Below are 25,064 nucleotides of genomic sequence, written 5' to 3'. Positions count from 1 at the left end.
GGAGGAATAATGATAGGGTTTCATACTTAAGAGAAATGAATGCAAACAAAAAGGGTGATCATACACCATTCAAGTCAAATTGGGCCCTAGTTACCTTGAGTTAGATTCTTATATACTGTGCCCAGCCATGTGAAATCTGAGCAAACTTTTCAAATATGGCTCTTGTCCATCAGCCAAAGTAAAGTAACTTCAAATAAAATTCCAAAGGCAGCTGATCCACCTGCATTAGACTTAAAAGTGAAAACTCCTTTGGAAGCAAGAGTGACATTTCAAAGCTGACCTTGTACAAATAAAAGCGACATTGACGTAACTGTGGAATTGATGGGTGTAGGCATAACACACCAAACCTGCTTCCACCCCTTACATCCACAGTGTGTCTAGACAAACTCACTTCTCAAACATAGCCTTTGTGATGTGTGGTTAATGAACATCTCAGAGATGGGCCATGTGCAGGTAACTGCAGATATTTATTGGCTTGAGGCAATGAATAGCAGCAAATCCTTTTAAATAGAATCAGTATAAATCACTGGGCAGGTCTTGTTAACTTTTTTATTAGTAGACTGTCGTCTGCAATTTTCTGTGTAGTAATTGTTTGGATGACCAAGCCTAGCCAACAGATATATCATGGATTACTCTGACTTTATGTATGGAATAGAGTTAATACTGCTGCAGAGTTATGGTCAAATCAGTTTATTATGTTTCATGTACGGCTTCAAAAGATGCTGTCTGAAAGCCCATGTCTGATCACTGGCACATATATTTGCCCATGTTGTAAAATGCAGCACATCTTTAACCCCTGAAAGTGAAAGTATATATTGTACAATGAATTGGTGTCCTTGCTCACTTTGAGCAGTACCCTTCCCCACAAGCAATCCATCTAGGGTTTTATATAACACCACAGTGATTGTTGTTGTTATTTACTTGTATTGAGGTAGCACTGGGAACTCCATTGTGGTGGGCACTGTACAAACACATAACAAAAAGACAGTCCCAGCTCCAAAGAACTTGTGAAAATCTTAGGAGGAAGGATGGTTCAGTGGTAGGGCACTAGCCTGGGACACAGTTTCAATTCCCTGCTCTGCTATAGACTTCCCGTGTGACGTGGGGTAAATCACTTAGTCCGTATGTGCTGCAGACTGCAGTTCCCCCTCTGTAAAATGGGGATAACAGTATTCCATTGTCTCACAGGGGTCTTGAAAACAAGTACATTAAAGGTTGTGAGGTGCTCCAATACTACAGCAAGAGAGGGACATATAGAGTGAATAAATTACAAACATACATACCGTCATTTCATCCTGTAAGTCATTCAAGCACTAATCCCGGAGAGACACTGTAAAGAACACTCAAGTTAAATATAAATGTATTTAATCACAGATTTTTTTTAAACAGCTGCCTTAGTGATAAATTAAATTTCAAAACTTACTATTCATTTTACTTGTGAATACTGGACAGAAAACAGATGAAGGGTTTGGGGCCTCACAGTAGTTTATATGTAAGACATTTTGCTTATTCACGCAACATATCTCCCATCGTCAGAATATTTATATGGAAGCCTGTCTCTATAGGCATTGAACGTATGCAAATGGGATCACCTCCTCCCTTTCTGATTAAAGCAGGGTCTGAGTCTGCACCCTCTGAGTTAGAATGCTCTCTTTTGCATAGCTTGTTAGGAGCCATATGTTCTAGACTGTCATCTCATCATAGTGAAATATTAAACACTCTTCCTGTTATAAAAGCCAGTTTATCCACACCCTGCCCTGACATGGAAAAAACCCACAGTGGGGACATTGGCTCAACACCTAACAGTGCATTTCCAGACTTACTGACATTTAGGGGATTTTAATTTGTTTATAATAGGGAGGCTTAAAAATATTTGGTTGGATATTAGCTGTAGTAGCGGTTAATACCCTTTCAGGCTAGATTCATAGATCTCAAGGCCAGAAGGCACCACTGTGATCATGTAGTCTGACCTCCTTTTTAATGTCTATGTGTTAAAAAGATGTATTTTTTTAGCATGGGAGTAACAGGTGATGCTGCATAATTAAAGGAGATGCAGCCAGCAAAATGATCCATAATTGCAAATATGTCGATCCCATGGTCATCAGAGCATCACAACCGAATCACTTGAGCTAAGCTAAGCGCAACTCTAATGGCTGTTAGTTGTCTTCGAGTCCAACCACTAGAGGGAGAGAGGATCTAACTAAGCTGCATTTTGCTCTAGTGTGTTTGTAGATTTTGATCCAACAGCCTTTAGTGCCACAACGGTTTAAAAAGATAAAAACGATAGTTCACAATGGACATTTGTTCCTTTAGCCCATCCATTTGCTATGACTTTAGATCTTTAGGGACTTGGTTTTTTACAGGCCTGGTCTTCTTCCATCATTAGTCATCACTTTAAACAAACATCCTCTGAGTGCTCCCACTGACATAGCTTAACCCTGCTATATGGAAAAATCATTAGACTGTCCCAATTCCTTGGACTCGCAAATCAGAACTCCACATATTCAAAACCTTCTCTCCTGCCCTTTCCTCCAGCCAAAGGAGGGTTAACTGTGAGCCCCCTTTTGAACCTATGGAGGAGAGTAAGGGCAGCCCTTCATTCCCTCGTATGGCTTATCCACATTACCAGTCTGTGCACAGCGGGAAAACAGCTGTCACAGGCTGCTACTTTGGGTCCCATGCAAGTTGGGTGCGGTCTTGGATCATTAGTGGCCCCCCTCAATGTGCTGGCCAATGCAGCTGGGTTGACTCAAAGGGGTAAGAAAGCTGCATCAGGTTAGGCCTGGCACACTTTACTTTTCCCCTGGAGCAAAGGAGAAGCCGGGACTGAATCATGACTCAAGCACAATTCAGTCCCTTGTCTCCTTCTGAGGAAGTGCAGCTCTGCTCTGCCCCTTACTCAAGGCATGTTGTAACTCCACAATCTCCATCCCTGGCTTGTCGCCATTCATTAGTTAAAGCTCTGTGATGTGATGCTTGGCAGGTGCACATAAGCCCATTGTGCACAGTCTCCACACAGGACCCTTAAGGCTCCCAAACGATCCATATTTTAGCTTTGATCTGGGTAAGTGCAGGTATAATTATTGCTGCTACAGCCTTTCCCCTTGAGGACTCCAAGCACCATGTGGTTAGTACACACACACACACCTGTTAAATAAACACCTAAGCCTACAGTCTCCTCTTGAAGTCATTTCTGCAGGCAGGTGAAACTGCTCGAGCACATTTTCTTCCATTTCGCCCTGGCGAGAGGACACTTTCACAGAACCAAAAATCTCTCCCCAGCCAAACCCCTCTATTGACTTAAACAGAGTGGGGTTAGCACCTTAAGATCCATCCATGGATCACATTCCTCTATAGTGGCTGTGTGTGCCTAGCGATGACGGTGTCTATCACTGGCAGTCTGTTGTACAGTGCAGTTTAAAACCTAGATTTAATTCTATATTCACAATGTCCATTATCCTCCAGTGATCCTCTTTGGTGGTTCCTAGTTTACAAACAGTTTCATGTCTGATTTTCTTTAATTTTGTGAACCTGAGGGCTCAAGGAAAGGGTAATTGAAACAGTCTCATTGCATTGCCCCTGCTTCCTCCACTCCACCTGTCTGACTGCTTCTCCCATAAGCACTGTTGCTCTTTCTTCCATGCCATCCTGTAAGCATAGAATAGCCTCCCTCAAATGGTCTGGAAAGTCACTATCCTGTTTGTAACACAGAGAGCCCTTGGCAAAAGGTCCCCTGTTGTTTGTAAACAGCACTCACCTCAGACCCGACAAACTCATTACACCAAACACACATCGTGCAAGGTACTTATCCATAAGGGATATCGTGTAAGGTATCTTCAGAAAGCAAATAACTTGTCAAGACTCATAATAATTGTGAGATGTATGTATGGGTAATATTTAAGACACAATGTATTTACATTGAAAGTCTGCTTTATGGACCTGGAGTACAAATTAATTACCAGAAATCAATTAATGGACCTGAAGGATGACCTATCCAAGCAAGAGGGAGTTGTCACTCCTCCCTAATCAACCGACAAGGTAATGCAAGGCTCAGTTGATCAGCCTTGCTCCCTCCCAAAACTGCCAATGGAAACCATCAGAGGCACCACTGAGCAACTGAACCTCTTGGAGGTGTGAAAGAAACATTAAAACAGACAGGGGTTTGCCCTGAGCGTGAATAGGAACAAAAGGCTGTTTTCAGTATCACACAGGGGAGGGAGAAGCTCTCTGGATCCATTCACTGAGGAAACCCTTTGCAGAGTGGGGGGACTTTCATGAATGATTGGATTCTGGTTCTTGTGAAACCAACTGTAAAACTCTGAGCTTTTGGGGGAGAACCTACTTTATTAGCCAGGAAAAGTAACTATTGGTAAGTGTAGACCCAGGTTCATGTTTTATGGGTTTTGTTTTGTGTTGTACCCATTTGTTTCCTTCACTTCTCTAGTTAAATCTTTATTCTTACTGAAATAAACCTACTTTTGTTTTATTTAGCTGACACCCATAGAAAGAGTCCCTCATGCTGGAGGCAGGGGTAACAGCCCAGGGCGGCCCAAGAACCATCACACTGTCCTCCTTTAAAGCTCTCCTCAAGGCCCACTGGTATCGTGATGCTTGCAGGAAACTGCCAGCTGATAACAGGTGGGCTGCTGGCCAGTAGAGAATTCTAAGCGCTGTTTCATTTCCTGTATGTTTGTCTCGTACCATTTTTAAAAATTATTTGACTTGAAACCATCTAGTTCTGCAAGATTGCAGGCCAATGTAACCACATGCATGCATCTTGTCATAAATTAGATTGTAAGTTTTTGGGGGACCACCTTTTATTCTATGGTTTTACAGATCACAAGGGGTACTACTACAATACTACTACTAATATTAAAAATTAATAGGCTTGAGCCAGATATGCCATACTGCAGAAAGAGATGGGTTAAGCATTCCCTCCAGGACTCTGCTAATGCATACTGGCCTGCAGTACCCCCCATTCAACCACTAACCCTCTTCTGGGAAGAGATGATCAGAAAAATATTGAGACCTTTACAGTCCTTTCCCTTGGTACCTGAATCAGATTTTCACCTGCAGATCTGCTGCCTTGTATTGTGAGCCTATAAGATATCACCATAGAAGCAGATCCAGGGCAGCTCAGTACTTGGATGGGAGATGTCCAAGGAATCCTGAAGTGCTAGAGAAAGTGCTGAACCAATGTCCCAGGGGCCAGTAGGCTGCTGGAGGCACCTCCTTGTGGATGAGAGGTAAAACCAAGGTCTTACTTGCCTACCCTTGGGTATTAAAGATTCCCAGGAAAGCGCTGGAAAACAAAACAATAACAGAGAGGGTTATCCACAAAGTTCTCGCCAAATTCCAGCTCCAGTACTTGCAATCTATTTAAAATTCCGTCTGCAGTTTTCGTTGGAATTGCTTGTTTAAAATGCCCTGCCCTAATCTGTTACATTGTTTGGCTGTAGTGTGTTAACATTTGCTGTATGTCACCCCAGAGGTGGCTGCATATCTATGGTGAGTGAAGCAAACCTTACATTTATAAAGTGGGTTAGGATCATTCAGGATGATTCTGTATAAGTGGAAGCTACTTTATTATATTTTATCATAAAGCTGCATGAACTGATGATAAGCCAGAGGCATTTTGTAAAAAATTGAATCAATGCTGTTTTAAACATTTTCAAAAGAGGAAAAATATAAAGTGCCATCTTTAAACAATACAAGGAGGAAGAGAGTGTGGTCAGTTGGCTACAGCAGAGGACTGGCAACCAGAACTCTTGTGCACTAGTCCTCTCTCTGCTTTTGCACTGTAGGCAAGCCACTTACCCCTCAGTGCCTCGGTTTCCCCCTTGATATGGTTGTTCTGGTGCTTACTTCCCACAAGAGTGCTGTGAGGCTTACTTGATTAATCTTCCCCAAATGCTTTTTGCTCCTCAGGTGAAAGACTGTGGCAAAGTACAAAATATTACATGTCAAGTTCATATCTGGAGTAAATCTTTAAAACAAACCATGAAAATCAGAGTTTAGAATGAAAATGCTGATCCAACCTTCAGTTGCATTGCACCAGGGAATGGGCACAGGGTCTCCTTTTATGTTGCTTATTTCAGTCAAACAAGTCTGGGAGTCTCCTGTAACTCTATGTAAAAACCAAAGCCCTTTTCATGGGTATTTCTGGTTTATCTCCACATGAAGCTCAAATTCATCATGTGGAGAGAATGTGAAACATGTTTTTTCCCCCAAGTAACACTCACTTTCCCACAGTGAATAAAAAATCATTTTCTTACATGGAGAGACAGATTTGTCAGTTCATTCAACCGGGGAAAAAAAATAGCCCAGAAGGCAGGAACACCGTGTCCCTCAACTCTGCCAAAACACTAGGGATGATCCCGACGGCTCCCATAAAAAGCTTCAGTATTTAAGATAGTGTATACAGTGGCCACCTACACACAACCTCCTTAGCTCCTAATTCCTTAGCTATTGGTCAGCAGTGAGTAATATACTCTACAAATCTGATTCTCATGGGCTCCAACGTGCATGCCAAGCTGTTGCCAATAACCCCTCAAGATTTTAGGAAAAGGAGAGTGGGTGGGGGAAGTCAACCTTTTTATCTGACTGTCTGATCAAACGTGGGAGAAGTTTGGCTAATTTTAAGACACTAAACCGTTTTGTTGTACATTCTAGTTGGAGCAGCTGGTATGCAAAATAACATACAACTGTTTATCAACACATTCACTAGGGTAAAGGACTCTTGCTCATATTTTCTTTCTTCTCTGGGTTATTTTTTTTTTTCCTTTTTCTCTTCCCGGAATTGTTTTCACTCTTTAGTTATAAACATTTCAGTAATAAAACAATAAAACCCAAACAGAAGTAATTGAACCCAAAAATCCCAAAAACTTTTCTTAGCTGAAAAGTGCCATGGAACAATCAAAAATCAAATCTTTGTTTTTAATAGTGAATACATTGTTCAGTGACTAGTGAAAGAAGCAGGGAACTCCAGGAAGAGACAGAATGGTTTCATGGTAAAGGCAGTTGAATACTATCCTGGAGAAGTGGATTCCATCCCTGGCTCAGAGTTCCGGGTGATGGTTCTTCATTTTATGGATGCTCAACTTGATATCCTCAGGTCTCAATTGAAGCTGTGTTTTGAACATCTAAAGTGCTATACAAATATTAATACCCTGGATCCCCCAACCCCTCTGCACCTGTCCACCCCACCATCCTAATTCCTCCTCCCTCCTCCTCCGCTTCCCCACCCTCCTGGTTATTGTCCACCTCCTTCTCTGCACCCATCCTTCCCAGACTCCTGCTTCCTGAGGGGGGTTCCCCCGAGGCCTCTTCCATTTGGTTCCCCAGCTCAACTCCAATCTCATCACTCAGCATCACTCAGGTTCCTACACCACCACCCCCCCCCCCCCGGCATTCAGCAGTTATACTGGGTTGATTAGAATCAAGTGTAGGGGGTGGGTATAGGGTGTATCACAGATCCACTGTTCCACAGCAAATCTTGTCCTTTATATACATTTACACATTATGTTGCATGTACTATACGTTCCATCACGTTTTGGAATTGGCTTGTTCACGTTGTAGGAACCAGTACTGTACAGCATGCTCTGTCCATGCACTACATACTCTATACCTCATCTTTTCGTTCCCAAATTATCTTATCCATTGTTATCTTGGCCATTGTAAATGGTTCCCTGGGTGTGCCTCCTTATTTTAGCTAGTATAGACATTCTGTTTTCAGCCTGCTTGATCCATTTACCTTCCTAATCCTGTCTCCCAAGAAATGAGGCCTCACTGATGTCCAATTACTCATGTCAAGCCAAGCCTACACTTCCTTTCCTTCTATGCCTATCCACACCCACACCCCTCCCTGCAACCTGCCTCTCCTCCTCTGGGCTTATCCAAACCCCCATCTCTTGGTCCCCCTCACCCTCTGCACCTATCCACCCTGCTGGCTCTTGCAGGACCCCTCTCCCAGCTTGCTCTTTCCCCCTCCTCATTCCAGTCAGGTTATTTCCTTCTCCTGGATGCCAGCAAGAGGAGCACTGGGAGCACAGGTAAGACAGGAGCCCCTGATCGCCCAGAGAAGCAATTACAGAGAAAATCCTGCTCGGCCCCTGCATCCCGGCAATGGAGCATGCTCAGTGCAGATGGAATCACCAGAGAATTTAGCTGCCAAACTCTAACAAGTCTCTACTCAGGCTTACAACTTGGCCATTTTTTTACATGGGCAAAATTTTTTTCCCTAGTGTTCAGGGTTCAAGCCTAAGAAGAAAGAATCAAGATAGTACAACATTCAGGCTTTATTCCTTTCTCCTCAGACACAATCCTCTCTCATCAAGCATGTCCCGAAAGTAGAATTCTGTGTTCCTAGTCGTTACCCTATACATAAGCATATTGTCATGCGAAAATGCCCCCCATTGGGAAGCTATTATAATGTCCCTCTTATCGCATTTATTTCAGATAGTAAAATTAAACATGAATACCATAACCTGCTTCATATTTAACATTCTATTGTACTCCCTTAAAGTCTATATCATCATATATATAACATAATACCAGTTGTTTTTCCACACTAATTCTTAACTTGCTTGAGAACGAAGGCTTGCGGGATTGTTTTTTCACATCTTACTATTGTACAACATCTTGTGTATACCTTGCAGGTGGTTTGATGTTTGGAGGTCTTTAGCTTGTCAGTTGCTGTAGACTTTAGCCTTTGCTTGCCTCTCTTCCTTTTCATCTGCTGCTCTTTACACAACTGCTGGTTTTAGTAATGCTGGGGATACGGGCACCAAGGTACGCATATATATATTGACATCAAGCATTGTACCAGGCTGCTATTAAGGTCTTCAGTAAGAGCATTTCTCCATTCAATAATGGCTTGACATATATTTTCTTTCCTTTTTGCAGCTTTCCCTGTGCTACTTAGTGAATTATCTCTATGTCTCCTCCACTTGCTCTCTGTGTTTGGATGTGAGCTTGTTTGCTAGCTCTGCATATGTCTATAGCTCTTGGAAGCATTGGAGAAGGCTTTCTGGGCATTCTCATTTGAACTTTTGTGTCTTTTGTCTCTATTACTAATCTACCAAGAACTTATTCATCTTTTAAGATTTGATAACCGCATGAGTCAGCCATTTTGAACTGTTTGTCAATATACTGATCTCTCATTTCTCCATGTTCTTGATCACAATTATTGAAAAGATACCTTTTGTGTAGGGCTTTTTGTGTAGGACTTTTCAAAATACTTTTGGAGCACTTCTAGGATTTTACATGGGCCCTTCTGGTCTGTTTTTGACATATCCAGATGCTGTTGGAGCAGGTGGCAGCCTTTTTCTAATAGTGTGACTGGTCTTATCTTGTTTTCCTTTTTATCCATCTCCATTGCAATGTCATAGTTTTCCCAGTGTGATCTAAAGATAGTCCAGTTCCTAGACACATCCCCTTTCATGTGACATGTCCGTCTGCTCCTCAACAGGAATCTGGTATGCTGCCACAATTCTTCTGCTCTCTCTCTCTCTCTCTCTTTTTTTGCAATATTCTTCGTTTCTGATTTCACGTACCAACAGAAGGCAACACAATTCTGACACCATGTTCAGGGTTCAGGTATAAAAAGAGAGAAATTCAAGACATTCAGGATTTATTCCTTCCTCTACATATACTGTCCTCTCTCATCAAACACTTTGTGAACGGAGCGTTCTCTCCACTGCTAGACATTACCCTATACATAAGCATGCTATCATGCTATAACACCCTCTGTTGGTAAGCAATCTACTATAACACCTAGACTTGTTCTCAGAAGCAGCGGAACCATTTTAGGTAAAACTTTAAAAAGCTGGGGCAGACACCCAGCATGAGAAATTTCACCCCAAACAGGTAAAGTTTGGCAAAGTTATAAGTAATTCAAGATGGTTTTATAATGGGAAAAATGTGAAGTAAACTTTACAAAAGACAGTGCTAAACATGTCTGCCAATAATAAAACATACTTTATTAAAACTCCGTAACCCTAATCCTGCAACTGTGCACACACAAGCAGATTCCGTGACACAAGCTACACTGCCTGGATTGCATTATCATCTCAGCAAGAATAGCTGAACACAAGTATTCCTCCTTTCTGGCCTAATGACAGATACAGCATTTGAACTGGATTAACGGGCTTTTATCAGTGTGTACCTTTCTGCTATTTTAATTTATATTGTTTGTGTGTCAGTTTCCTATCATTTTGTTGAGGGTTTTCCATAATATATACACACAGAAGAAAAATGCTTTACATTGGTATTGCCTTGATAAACTTAGCTGTATAGTTTTACTCCATTGGACCAGCTCCTCAGATGGTATAAATCAGCATAATCTACACTGATTTACACCAATGGAGGATATAATGTGCTAACTTTGAAAGAGTTACTCCTGATTTCTGCCAGCATAAGCAGGGTCAGACCCAAGTCTCTCTGGTGGTTTCTCCTTGGAGGTTATAGGTCTAGTTAAGAACAAGATTTTGCAATGTTCTAATTACAAGGATGTATAAGAAGAATCATGAAGATAAAATTTCTGCTTTAATTCAGTAGATACTACAATGTTGTGCTACATCACTTAGCTGCCTTGCACCTCTGATTTTTCTAATGTGTGGCACTGAAGTATTTGTGTGTTTGATTACATACTTATCTCTTTAAATGGCAGAGACATGGCTGTTTTCAGAAGAGATTTGCTCCGGGAGTGATAATGTGCCAGTAGTTAAGAACTTATGTACCTACTGAATAATCTGTTTCACCCGAGTGACCTTTCAAACTATTTCTCACTTTCTCTTTGTTTATTTTCGTTATCAGTTTGGTATCTTGTCAGTGTTCCTCTGATGTGCTGTGTAATGTGCAACTAGGAGGACCGACAAAGCCAGAGGGAAGCCTGCTGCACTCAGTAAATTGGTGAACATCTGCAGATTTCTTATACATTCTTCCTTCGCTACTAAGGTTGAAGATAACACACTTTCTGATATAATGCTGATGCACTGAACTCACCAATAGGTGGCCATGATGAAACAGGAAACTGAATAAATGAACACGCCAGTTTCAAGTTGAGAAGGAACTGCTGGCATTTAACTTGCAGTTATTGGTTGTTGGTTATAAAGCAAAACTTTAGTTAAGATTTGGTTATTATGGGATGCCAATGTCTTCATCAAATAAATAAAAACAATGAGGAGTCCTTGTGGCACTCCTTAGAGACTAACAAATTTATCTGGGTATAAGCTTTCGTGGGCTAAAACCCACTTCATCAGATGCATGGAGTGGAAAATACAGTAGAGAGGTATAAATACACAGCATATGAAAAGACGGAAGTTGCCTTACCAAGTTGGGTGTCAGTGCTAACGAGCCAATTCAGTTAAGGTGGAAGTGGGCTATTCTCAACAATTGACAAGAAGGGAAGGGAACAAATAGATTCTCAGAGTCAGTGGTAAAAAACAGAACTACATAGGCCATTCTAGGGGACTCAGAAACCTTATCATAGGTGGCAATTTTTGGTCTGTGTAGCTGCTGCTATTCATACTTGGACGTGAAATTGTTTGTAAGGTCTGTAATGGAATAAGTGCTGTAGTAATGGGCTGGAGTTATTCCCTATGTGTCATTGCATAACACTGAGAATGCTCAGCTCCTATGAAGAGGCTTATTAAATGAAGAAATAACTACTATGGGGTTCACAAAGGGATAGGGGAGGAAATGGAATTGTTCACTTTGGTTCTCCGATGTGTTTTCATGATATTCAGTTTTATGCAGCCTTATAAAATGTTGTGTGTCTCACTTTGTGGCACTAAAAAAAGTATTTAAAAAATCAAACCAAACTCCTCACACACACACTCATAAAAACTGGAGACCCAAACTGGTAAGCAGGCTCAGCAAGGAGGCCAATAAGTAAAATGGGTACGGAGCTAGAATTACCATCTCTTTCTAAAGACTTGTCTTTAGTACAAAATGTTAGAACATGACCTAGGAGAACTGAGCGAATACAGGTGATGCTGACCATTCATTTGCAGTAGGGGTAGAGAAGGACAAGTTGTGTTTAGCATTGTTTCAGCTAGTTGTAGTTAAACCTCCTGGGACCAGGCTTTAATCATAACTAGCTGACCCGATGCTAAACAGGACTTTTAGCAGAGTTATGGCCAGCATTGTGTTAGTTAACTCAGCTTGTCAAGGTCACAGTCCAACATGATAAAAGTCTGAAGACAAGGCTTCAGAGATGATCCCTTAAGGTCAGGTTTCAGCATGGCTGAGGGATGGTAACTCAGCTCCTGTTACTGCTGTATGTACACTATAGATTAATATACAACTTCAGTTTTCATTGCTGTCAATCTAGCGCTTTTCATTAGCATTAAATTGTCAAACATTTAGGGGAAAAAAGATTCACCTAGTTTTACTCTTCAAAGACTTGTTTCTTACAGCAGTACTGTGCCAGAGGGATTCAAAATATACTCCCTATAACTGAAGCAGGGATGTTATTGTGTAGGCATGAAAACTTACACCTGCATTTTGCCAAGATCTATTTTTAAACAGGGGAAAAAATGAAATTTTTAGTCTAAAGCAGTTGGACAATGGGCCAAGTACTGAGTCTATTAAAGTCAATAGCAAAACTCACCTTGCCTCCAATGGGGACAGGTTCATAGCCTATTTCTATCAAAGGACTAATGTGATATTAACAAGAAATTTGAAAATTGTTAATTTCAGATCATTGTCATTTATTTTAATAAGAACTAGTATGATTTTATGTAGTTTGTTGTCTTTGCTCTTCTGCCCCCTTTCCCTCCTTATGTATTACACTTAGGTACCAACTTTTATTTACTTTCCAAGACAAGATCTGAGTCTGATCTAGGAGGGAAACAGGACAGAACTCACCTTACAATCTGTCAGCTGGGATCTCTGATCTCTTGACTTGGAAGGTATCAGTATTCATAGAATCATAGAATCATAGAATATCAGGGTTGGAAGGGACCTCAGAAGGTCATCTAGTCCAACCCCCTGCTCGAAGCAGGACCAAGTCCCAGTTAAATCATCCCAGCCAGGGCTTTGTCAAGCCTGACCTTAAAAACCTCTAAGGAAGGAGATTCTACCACCTCCCTAGGTAACGCATTCCAGTGTTTCACCACCCTCTTAGTGAAAAAGTTTTTCCTAATATCCAATCTAAACCTCCCCCACTGCAACGTGAGACCATTACTCCTCGTTCTGTCATCTGCTACCATTGAGAACAGTCTAGAGCCATCCTCTTTGGAACCCCCTTTCAGGTAGTTGAAAGCAGCTATCAAATCCCCCCTCATTCTTCTCTTCTGTAGACTAAACAATCCCAGCTCCCTCAGCCTCTCCTCATAAGTCATGTGTTCTAGACCCCTAATCATTTTTGTTGCCCTTCGCTGGACTCTCTCCAATTTATCCACATCCTTCTTGTAGTGTGGGGCCCAAAACTGGACACAGTACTCCAGATGAGGCCTCACCAATGTCGAATAGAGGGGAACGATCACGTCCCTTGATCTGCTCGCTATGCCCCTACTTATACATCCCAAAATGCCATTGGCCTTTTTGGCAACAAGGGCACACTGCTGACTCATATCCAGCTTGTCGTCCACTGTCACCCCTAAGTCCTTTTCTACAGAACTGCTGCCTAGCCATTCGGTCCCTAGTCTGTAGCGGTGCATTGGATTCTTCCGTCCTAAGTGCAGGACCCTGCACTTATCCTTATTGAACCTCATCAGATTTCTTTTGGCCCAAACCTCCAATTTGTCTAGGTCCTTCTGTATCCTATCCCTCCCCTCCAGCGTATCTACCACTCCTCCCAGTTTAGTATCATCCGCAAATTTGCTGAGAGTGCAATCCACACCATCCTCCAGATCATTTATGAAGATATTGAACAAAACCGGCCCCAGGACCGACCCCTGGGGCACTCCACTTGACACCGGCTGCCAACTAGACATGGAGCCATTGATCACTACCCGTTGAGCCCGACAATCTAGCCAACTTTCTACCCACCTTATAGTGCATTCATCCAGCCCATACTTCCTTAACTTGCTGACAAGAATACTGTGGGAGACCGTGTCAAAAGCTTTGCTAAAGTCAAGAAACAATACATCCACTGCTTTCCCTTCATCCACAGAACCAGTAATCTCATCATAAAAGGAGATTAGATTAGTCAGGCATGACCTTCCCTTGGTGAATCCATGCTGGCTGTTCCTGATCACTTTCCTCTCATGCAAGTGCTTCAGGATTGATTCTTTGAGGACCTGCTCCATGATTTTTCCAGGGACTGAGGTGAGGCTGACTGGCCTGTAGTTCCCAGGATCCTCCTTCTTCTCTTTTTTAAAGATTGGCACTACATTAGCCTTTTTCCAGTCATCTGGGACTTCCCCCGTTCGCCACGAGTTTTCAAAGATAATGGCCAATGGCTCTGCAATCAGAGCCGCCAATTCCTTCAGCACTCTCGGATGCAACTCGTCCGGCCCCATGGACTTGTGCACGTCCAGCTTTTCTAAATAGTCATGGTAATGAATAGCCCACATGTGGAACAATAACTGTGGGCTGGAGCCAGAAATATTGACCTTATTATCAAGACACAAGTTCAGAGTTCAATGGCAATCTCAAGGGCTGGTTTGTTGGGTTGAATGATAACAGTGATAATACCACAACACTGATAAATTATATGAATGGAGGAGCTGAATCTATAAAAAGAGTAAACTAGAACTGTGCCCATGTGGCTGTGCTTTTGATAGCAGCGAACTTGGGGAATTATACATTTGCATTTCAGGGTTAATGTAATACTTTGGACAGGACATGTAAGACGACAATAAAATCTGCCAACAAATAAAGACTGATACCATTAAGACCTTATTTTGTCAGTATGACTGAGTATGTAGATAAGGATATTCCATTCTTCACTTTAAGAGGCATAAGAGTAAGTCATCATCATTATCATTTACAACCAGCCAAAGCTAGGAACGGGGTCTGTAAGTCTAGCCAAGGCAATTCACTGCACAGCTGCAGATGGTTTTTGTCTAGATGATGGTTAAATCCATTGCGACTAAAATAACAACATAGCTAGGGAAGAAGTCCATGAAGTAAATTGTGGGAAAGGGAGTTCAGGGATGATAAGCAGAGGAGCCAGAGTCAGGACTTATGGATTTGATTCGATTTCTGACTCCATCACTGTCTCACTTGGACAAATCACTTAATCGCTCTGTGTCTCCTCATCTTTAATGTGGGAATGATAATACTTAACTCTCAGGAGTGCTATGGAACATGCTACAGATTCAGAGATTTTTAAGATCAAAAGGGACCATTGTGATAATCTAGTCTGACCTCCTGCATAAGACAGCCCTAGAACCTCGCTCAGAAATTCCTGCATTGAGCTCATAACTTCCTTTACATATGTGCGTCTATGCTAGATAGCTGCAATATCCAGAAGTGTTTTATTCATCCTATGCCCATTAAGATTGTGAAAGCCTTTTCTTTTGGATAGAGACCTCACAACGGTTTTCTGTGTCTCTGTCAGCTCCAACTTGGATTACTGCAATTATTACTAATCATGATGATGGTGATGATTATTTCTATTGTGGTAGTACAATCAGAAATCACGGCTCCATTGCAATAGGCTTTGTACAAATATAACATAAAGATGCTCCCTGCCCCTGAAAGCTCAGTAGCTAGGATTTTGACAATACACAACAAATGTGTTGGGGTAGAAGAGGAGAGCAAGACAGTGTCAAACAGGTGTGTTAAAGTTAGTAGTCACAGTGGTCTCAGCAGTCACTCTTCCTGCAGCCACACCTGAAGACTATTCAGAAATCAGTCTCTGCAGAATCATAGAATCATAGCATTAGAAAGGACTGTAAGAGTCATCTAGTCTAACCATCCAAGACCGATGGCTATCCCGCCTTCTTTGGAAAACCTCCAGTGAAGAAGCTTCCACAACCTCCCTAGGTGGTCTGTTCCATTGTCTTACTGTTCCTACAGTTGGGAAGTTTTTCTTGGGATTTAATCTAAATCTGGTATGCTGTAGTTTGAACCCATTGCCTCTTGTCCTGCCCTCTGTGACAAGAGATAACACACTGCTTCTTTTAATGTAGTGGCTAGAGCACTGGACTAAGACGCAGGAGACTTGGGCTCTATTCCCAGCTCTGCAGTTGACCTGCAGTGTGATCTTAGGCAAGTCCCTTCACCTCTCTGTGCCTCTGTTTCTCCTCCCACCTTTATCTGTCTTGTATGTTTAGACAAAAGCTCACTGTGTGTTTGTAGGGCACAATGGCATGGTTCTAGGCATTACTGTGATCTTCCTCCTCTTCCTACCTGATCTTGGATAGAGAAAGGAAAACTCAGGATGAGTTGTTGAGCACTCATATGGATTTCTATAATTTTGTCAACCACGCAGATACATTGATGGGCACAGGCTAGACAGGGTGCAAATCAAGGTCCTGATCTTGATCTCTTTAGGGTTTAGATACTGTCTGGTTTATAGAGCACCCTTCTCCCCTAGCCTCATGCTAGTGGCTCAGTAGAAGCTGAAGGGCTCAAGCTAACACCCCACAGTCTCGGGCTGAAGGCAGGGTGTTCTCTGGACTTGGATGCTGTCAGTAGCCTCGAGTCTAGAATTCGCTTCCCCAGCAGCTCCACCAGAGCTGGGGCTGGTTGACATTCAGGGCACTTAGTGAGGCCTAGCTGTTTCATCAAGCATGAAAGGATGGGTTGGGGGGTGTTTGGTTTATTTTGGGAGGAGGCTGTTGAGCCCTTTTGTTGGCATTGAGTCAGTTCAGTTGGGCTTTAATTCATGTGTTTTTCATACTGCGTGTGTGTAACGAGAAAGTGTACATCACACATTTGCAGCATCCTACACATGTAGGGCTGGAAAGAATCTCAAGAGGTCATATAGTCCATCCACCATGCTGACGCTGGATTGATTCATAAGGACACACTCGCTGCTTCTGAAAGTGCACCTCCAAGCATATTAGGAAGCGGAGCAATGAGTGGGCCCAGTCCTGAGAGTTGCTGAACCCCCATCCTTCATTTCCCATTGACTTAATAAGAGGTGAGGGTGCTCAGCATCTTGCGGGATCTGGCTGGGAGCCAACAACATCAGATTGATCTGCAGATGTATCCAGTGTCATGAATCAGGAGGTGGTAAATACCCCCTAGTATTTTTTTCCTTCCCCCCAACTCCCCTGTCTTCTGTCGAGCAAACACAGGGAGCAAATTTGCTCTTCATCATTAGCTGCTCTCTTCCCGCAGCAGCTGTTCTGCTCATTTTGGGCTTCTGCATCTTGCCTTTAACAGTTGCCCGATTGTCTAATTCTTGACGCAGGCCTGGGCAGTGTGTCTCAGAGCACAAAGGAAGAGCACGTTGGGAGGATTAGGAGGAGGCTTGCTACATGATTGTAGCTATAGAAGCCAAGAATTTCCTGCCCTGCCCCCAACACGAAAGGCACTATCTCTTCAGTGTTTCCTACAGCTGAGTGATTCCAAACAGCAGAAGCAATAGTCTGAAAAATAGATGGTCTTGCTCGAGCTGGTCGAAGGATGTTCATTATTGTTCACAGGAAATGGAGGGTGAAAATTATTGACAGCAGTTTTTTTTAATTGGTATTTTAACAGATAACCAAATCTGAAAAAATTGTTCTGCAACAACTATTTTCAGTAAAAAACAGTTTAGTTTTTGAAAATTGAGAATATTTTTTAACTGAAAAAACAGTTTTTAGTTACCCAGATGATTTCAATCAAAACAAAAATGGGCTGTGATAATGTTCATTTTGGTCAAAAAAGGTTTTTCCAAATATTTCAGCCCGCTCTAGTTCTTACCTAATGTTTGTGGTTCCATAGCACCTTCCATGTGAGACGACCTGAGTCAGATCATCCAGTCCATCCCTGGGTCAATGCAGAAGTGTTCCCTGCATATATTCTCCAGTTCAGTTCTAAATGACACCCCCAATTAGAATTTGACCACATACAGAGCAGTGACTTGAGATGTTAGCTTAGGTGACTGAATTCAAAAGAGATTTTAGCCGGCACTGTTACCGATGACACAGAAAGGGTGCAATTCAATGGGAAATGTGGTCTAGATTAAATTAGTATAAAGTGGGTGCACAACTGATTGAAAAAATGCACTCAGAATAGTTATCAATGGTTTGCTGTCAAACCATTGATATCTAGTGGAGCCCTGCAGGGGTCTGTCCTGGAGATGGTACTATTGAATATTGTCATTAATGATTTGGATAATGGACTGGACAGTATGCTTAAAAAATTTGCAGATGACACCAAACTGGGAGGGGTTGCATGCACTTTGGAGGACAGGATTGGAATTCAAAATGACCTTGACAAATTGGAAAACTGGTCTGAAATCAAAAAGATTAAATTCAGGTAAGACAAGTGCAAACTACTATACTTGGGAAGAAAAAAAAATCAAACACACAGCTACAAAATGGGGAATAACTCTCGGCAATAGTACTGCTGAAAAGGTCTGGCGGTTATAGTGGATCACAAACTGAATATCATTCAGCAATGTGATGCAGTTGTAAAAAAGGCGAGGTAGAAAGATCCTTTCTGGATTCTCCAAGACATAGAATCATAGGGCCCACAAGGGTCGTCTAGTCTAACCCCCCAGCAAAATGCAGGATTTGTTGGGTCTAAACCATCCAAGACCGATGGCTCTCCAGCCTCCTTTTGAAAACCTCCAGTGAAGGAGCTTCCACAACCTCCCTAGGCAGTTTGTTCCATTGTCCTACTGTTCTTACAGTTAGGAAGTTTTTCCTGAGATTTAATCTAAATCTGCTAGTCTGTAGTTTGAACCCATTGCCTCTTGACCTGGCTTCTGTGGCAAGAGAGAACAATTTTTCTGCATCATTTTCGTGGCAGCCTTTCAAGTATTTGAAGACTGCTATTATGTGCCCCAATTGTTTATGAGCCCTGTGCTTAAGGCCCGTTAGTTGGGGAGTTTGCACTGCTTCCTGTGATGTATTTGTCCTGTGCATAGAGGCTATCAGTTTTCAGTGCTGTCAATCTGGTTCTTTTCTCCTACCACCAAAATTCACTTTAGAAAAGTCTAGTCATGCTAGACTTAATGAAGCAATCATGACGTTGCTCTTCTTTGCTAATCTTTGCTGTCTACGAATCTCTCAGGATGTACATCAGACCATAGGCTCTGCTGCTAACAATATGCTCATGACCCCCACTAATATGTCCTATTTTCTACAAAGACAACCCAAGACATCACAAAGCTTACAGTGGATCAGCATCTGGATGGACAGCAGCTGACTCAAAATGAACCTGACCAAGACCAATGTGATGCCGGTTGGCAGGGGGAAAAGCTGTGAAGAACTAATCCAGACACTGACCTTCACTGTTATCTAAGTTAACAGTCCCTTCCCCAATTTGTCAATGAGTGTGAAGCCCCAGGGTCTTGTTTGATATTGCTAAGCAACAAAGTAACGTTGGAGGCAATGTTTGCCCCTTGCTCCCAGATGATGATTTTACAGCTGTGATCCATGTACTCATCACCTCCAATCTGGACTACTGCAGCACACTGTACCTGGGATTAAAAGTGAAAGCCATGCAGAGGTTCCTGTTCATGCAGAATATAGCGACCCACCTCCACAGTGGGCTGGGTCTCTGTGAGCACATCACACAAGTACTCTGGTCCCTCCATTTACTCTCAGGCCATTTCCAGTGACAGTTCCAGGCCTTGGTCCTGATCTTCAAAGCCATCAGCAGCTACATTAGCAACTAGACCGCCATCCTCTAAGACAGCTCCTCCAGGACAAGGCAATTTATAAAGCATAGAAGAAAGCAAATGAGAGTTGGAAATAAGGTGTTCTCATCTGAAGGGGTTTAGCTGTGGAATGAGTTTGAAGAGGAGATTAGACTAATTCAAAGCCTGTCCACCTTTACAGTGCCATGCAGAACTAATTAACCTGACTTAGATACTATGTATGTGCTCTACAACCCTACACAGAATAATGTTGCTAACTAGTTTTCCATGGTTTGGTCTCCTCTCATTTTGACTACCTTAACTTCCTCTCTGCATCTTACCTCACTATTGCCATTAAAATGATCTTCTTTCAACCCTTGCATAGATTTTTCAAACATGCAGTAGTACAGCCAGCACTAACAAATCCCACCCTGGAGACATTGGTTCTAGCCAATTCCTGCCCAGTATCCAACCTGAGAAGCAGGTTCATAGAGAAGCTAGCCAAAGGCCAAATACAAACTCACCTAACTGAAGCTTACATTCTAGAATTAGCATAATCTGGATTCAGGCCAGGAAATGGAATTGAAATTGCTTTAGTGGCACTGATGAATGACCTTCTCCTGTCAACGAATAGTGGGCAGACATCCACTCTCACCCTCCTGGACCTATCCACAGTGTTCAACACTGCTGAGCATAAGATACTGCTGCCTCACCTGAAAGAGGTGACAGGGATCCAGGATAATACTACAATGGTTTGAGTCCTTCCTGGAGGGATGCACCCAATGAGCAGTGATGAGAAACAGCACCTCCACCACAAGACCCTTCACTTGCAGAGTTCCACGAGGATCAATTCTCTCTCTGGTCCTTTTCAACAACTACATGCAGCCACTAGGTGAACTGATCAGACAATATGGACTCAAATGCCAGTAATATGCAGATGAGACACAGCTCTACCTATCCTTCACCACATAAGACCACACCACTGCCACTGAGATGGCCAGTGCGTGGATGAGATCAGCTCTTGGATGAAGAACAGCCGGCTGAAGCTGAACCCAAACCCAAGCAAGACAGTGGTGATGCTGGTAAGTAGAGGAAAGCATTTTGAAGAGTTTGCAACCATGTGCGGTCTCCATTGGTTGAAGGTGCACAACCACAACTGGTCAATTGACTCTGTGGTAGTCTAGGAGTGAGGGACTTTGAGTAAGCCCAAGGGAAGGCATGAAGAGCGAATGTACACAGAGGAGAAACTGATGCAGGATCTCCAAGGGCACCTCCCACCTGAGAAATGTAGGTACATGACTGGGCTTTTTTTGTGATGCATCAAAGAAGGCTGATCTTGTGGTTGAAGTACAGGCTTAAAAGTCAAGAGATTTGGGTTCTCTCCCTGGCTCTGCCACAGACTCTCGTGTCACAACGGTGGTCACTTTCACCACATTTTTAAAATACTAGCGCCACAAGTCATAGCTGGGGGCCTTCCCCAGATTTGAAAATGTTACCCTTAAAGAGAAGAAGGATGGCCCAGTGGTTAGGATGCTGGCAAGGAATTTGAGAGACCCCAGTTTCAATTCCCTGCTCTGCTACAGGGTGCCAGTGTCACCTTGGGCAAGTTTCTTAGTCTCTCTGTGCCTTGGTTTCCCTCTGTAAATGGAGAATGACAGTACTTCCCTACCTCGCAGGGGTGTTGTGAGGCTAATGGGGAGCCCTAAAAGTATCCAGATACATAGATATTCACTATGCCTCAGATTCTCCTCTGTCAAGTAGTGATGACAATACTCATCTCCCTCAGAGAAGCTAATTCTATCTGTCCATCTCTGTGGTATCTGGATACCTCATAAATATTTGTACCGTGTGCTGCTCTGTGATGTGGAGGTCGCTATAGGAATGCAAAGTATTCTTTTTGATATCTCAGCCATGGGACTAATAACATCAGTGCTGACCTGGAGCCCAGAGTGTCAGCACATACTTTACAGCAGGAACTCTGTAATTATACAAAAAGAAAAGGAGTACTTGTGGCACCTTAGAGACTAACAAATTTATTTGAGCATAAGCTTTTGTGAGCTACAGCTCACTTCATCGGATGCATACTGTGGAAAATACAGTGGGGAGATTTATATACATTGAGAACATGAAACAATAGGTGTTACCATACACACTGTAATCAGAGTGAACACTTAAGGTGAGCTATTACCAGCAGGAGAGTGGGGGGGGGGAACCTTTTGAAGTGATAATCAAGGTGGGCCATTTCCAGCAGTTGACAAGAACATCTGAGGAACAGTAGGGGGTGGGAGGGTGGGGATAAACATGGGGAAATAGTTTTACTTTGTGTAATGACCCATGCACTCCCAGTCTCTATTCAAGCCTAAGGTAATTGTATCCAGTTTGCAAATTAATTCCAGTTCAGCAGTCTCTCATTGGAGTCTGTTTTTGAAGTTTTTTTGTTGAAGTATTGCCATTTTTAGGTCTGTAATCGAGTGACCAGAGAGATTGAAGCGTTCTCCAACTGGTTTTTGAATGTTATAATTCTTGACGTCTGATTTGTGTCCATTTATTCTTTTACATAGAGACTGTCCAGTTTGACCAATGTACATGGCAAAGGGGCATTGCTGGCACATGATGGCATATATCACATTAGTAGGTGAACAAGCCTCTGATAGTGTGGCTGATGTGATTAGGCCCTATGATAGTGTCTCCTGAATAGATATGTGGACAGAGTTGGCAACGGGCTTTGTTGCAAGGATAGGTTCCTGGGTTAGTGGTTCTGTTGTGTGGTGTGTGGTTGCTGGCGAGTATTTGCTTCAGGTTGCGGGGCTGTCTGTAAGCTAGGACTGGCCTGTCTCCCAAGATCTGTGAGAGTGATGCTGCAAGTGTCTGGGTACAGACCAGTGCTTATGCTGCAATGCTGTGTACTGCAATGATAACAGCAGAGTTAATACTGGAGTGGCATGGGAAAGTGTCCTACTGTGGTGGAGGAAATAAGGCAGCCCTTCCCAGAACCCTTCTGCAAAGGATTGCAGAGTACCGCCATGAAAGCTTCCTAGAGATCTCAAGGGAGAATTCCCAGGCCATCCCTGGGCACATAAACAGTCTTTTTCTGAGAGCACCCTCTGTGTAGCTGGAGTGCACTGATAACTTCTATCCCAATTTTAATTCAGATCCAACATTAAAAATAATAGCATGTAACCCCTACAGTCTGATTGAAAATGTGTACTCACCAGAGGTGCCTTCCTCAGCATCATGCTCTGCCAACAATTGGTCCTGTGAGGGGCTGAGCTCCAGGGTTAAAAAAGGTTCTGGGCTGTTGAGGAGAATGGATCCTCTGCTTGCCTGCTGCGCATTCTTCTTCTCCTCCTCAACAATGTCCTCCTCATTGTTGCCCGAGGTCGCCCAGGGCTCCTGGGAGGTATCCACGGAGCGTTTTGAGGTAGTGGTGGGGTCGCCGCCTAGAATCGCATGCAGCTCATCAAAGAAGTGGCATGTCTGTGGCTCAGAACTAGAGCGACTGTTTGCCTCCCTTGTCTTCTGGTACACTTGCCGAAGCTCCTTTATTTTCACGTGGCGCTGCTGTGTGTCCCTGGTGTAGCCCATCTCCCCCATGCTCTACGCGATTTTGGCATAGATGCCAGCATTTCTTCTGCTGGTTTGGAGCTTTGCCTCACAGGCTCCTCTCCCCACACAGCAAAAAGATCCACCACCTCCTGTGTGCTCCATGCTGGAGCGCATTTGCAGCCTTGAGCATCCATTGTAAGCTGTGCTGGCAAGCTCTCCACGCTGATCAAACAGGAAATGAAAATTCAAAAGTTCCCGGGGCTTTAACAGGCGGGCGGCTGTTTCCTGTGTACCTGGCTGAAGTGCAGTGGAGTTGCAAGTGCTCTCCAGAGTGGTTACAGCGGAGCACTGTGGGACACCTCCTGGAGGCCAATTTTCATTTGAATTACACAGTGCAGCGTCTACACTATCCCCATGTTGATGTTGACTGAAGCACTACGCCTCTTGTGGAGATGGAGTACAGAAGTCGATTTTACAAGCCCTTTAGGTCAGCAGAAGGGACTCAGTAGCATAGGCACATACATTAGTAACTCGACCTAATGCAGCTTACGCAGGCCTAACTTTGTAATATAGACCAGGCCTCAGTCCTTTGTCCCAATCTCCCTCCCTTTCAGGTTGAAGGTTACGTGAGAGGGCTTTGGGGAAGGACTGATGTTCCCTAGATTTGCAAACAGCTCTCAGTTTTAACCCGTGACCCCAATGTCTCACTAATTTGGCCCTACTTAATATGACACTTTATTTTGTTGTTATTGGGGTTTTCTTTATTTTTTGGAAGTTTTAATAAGTTTACAAATCCTTCCCATGTAAATATCAGAAACAAAACAATCATTACCACAGGTAGCTTTTGTTTAAAGAGACATTATATAGGAATATAGTCCTCAGATCGTTCTGTTTAACAGGGCATCATACAGGGAGTCTCATGAAAACACCTGTGTCATTTCTAGTGACTTTATTAAGTTGAGTGCAATATCACTCTACACCTTTAACAGACCAGCTATGTCTCTCAAATGTTAATATTCAAAACATTTGGACAACTGTGCTGGGTTTTTTGCAGGTGAATGTACTTTGAGTACTGAATAAAAAGTATCCACATATCTAAGCCTCTATGTGTCCTCTGTCTATTTGCTGGGTATGTAACTGGCGCAATATGCCACCGGCCGCGTGTCCCAGAAGCACCGTCTGATGAGAGGGGGAGTGAGCACAGCACTGCTGTGCGGCTCTGCAGGGCTCACACCTCCAGGCCCCCTAGATCTATTTGTTTTGACGGTGGGGCCTGTAGAGCTCCTGCACCCTAAGTCCTTGTTGCCAGCTTGGGAGCATCTGAACCTCCGCAGCCCCTCGGTCTCTCTGCTGCGGTCTTGGGGGAGGAGAGGGGGAATCTAGCTCCGTTACCGGCATGTTCTCTCCCTGCTGCTGGCTCAGGGGATGCAGAGAAGGGATGGGGGTAGCTCCAACAGTCCGGTTCCTGGCCGGGCGGCGCAGGGGGAATGAACCTAGCCCCCGTACTCCAGGCTCTCTCCGCTTTGCCAGCTGGCTGGAGGAGGAGGGAGGCTCAGACTCCTGCTGCCTGGGGCTAGATTTGGGGAGGGAAGACAGAGCCCGCTGTGATTGTTCTGGTGGCCCTGGGGAGGCTGCTCTCCATCCGGACCAACCTCCTCTGTCCCTCCCAGCGCAGGGGAGCAGGCCGGTGACCGTGGAGAAGCAGCTGCCGGGATCACCCCCCCTCTCCCCGAGCACCTGAGCTTTGACGGGTCCGGGGGGGGGGGGGGGGGCGGGCGGCTCGGAGGAGATGCTGCCTCCGCCGCAGCTGCTACTTGATCTGCTT

General features: G+C 43.5%; 1 long non-coding RNA gene across 1 annotated transcript; it reads right to left on the bottom strand.

The window, feature by feature from the left end:
• Window positions 1–1,350: 1,350 nt before the first annotated feature.
• On the bottom strand, window positions 1,351–24,792 carry LOC122462950. Its single transcript, XR_006285850.1, has 3 exons — window positions 22,906–24,792; window positions 5,818–5,936; window positions 1,351–5,302 (listed from the first exon to the last, which is right to left on the bottom strand). It is a non-coding gene; the product is annotated as an uncharacterized LOC122462950 (long non-coding RNA).
• Window positions 24,793–25,064: the final 272 nt, after the last annotated feature.

This window comes from Chelonia mydas, chromosome 1, assembly GCF_015237465.2.
Source record: "Chelonia mydas isolate rCheMyd1 chromosome 1, rCheMyd1.pri.v2, whole genome shotgun sequence".
Taxonomy (NCBI): domain Eukaryota; kingdom Metazoa; phylum Chordata; order Testudines; family Cheloniidae; genus Chelonia; species Chelonia mydas.
The sequence above is the reverse complement of the archived record's forward strand: the minus strand, read 5'-3'. Positions and strand labels throughout refer to the sequence as shown.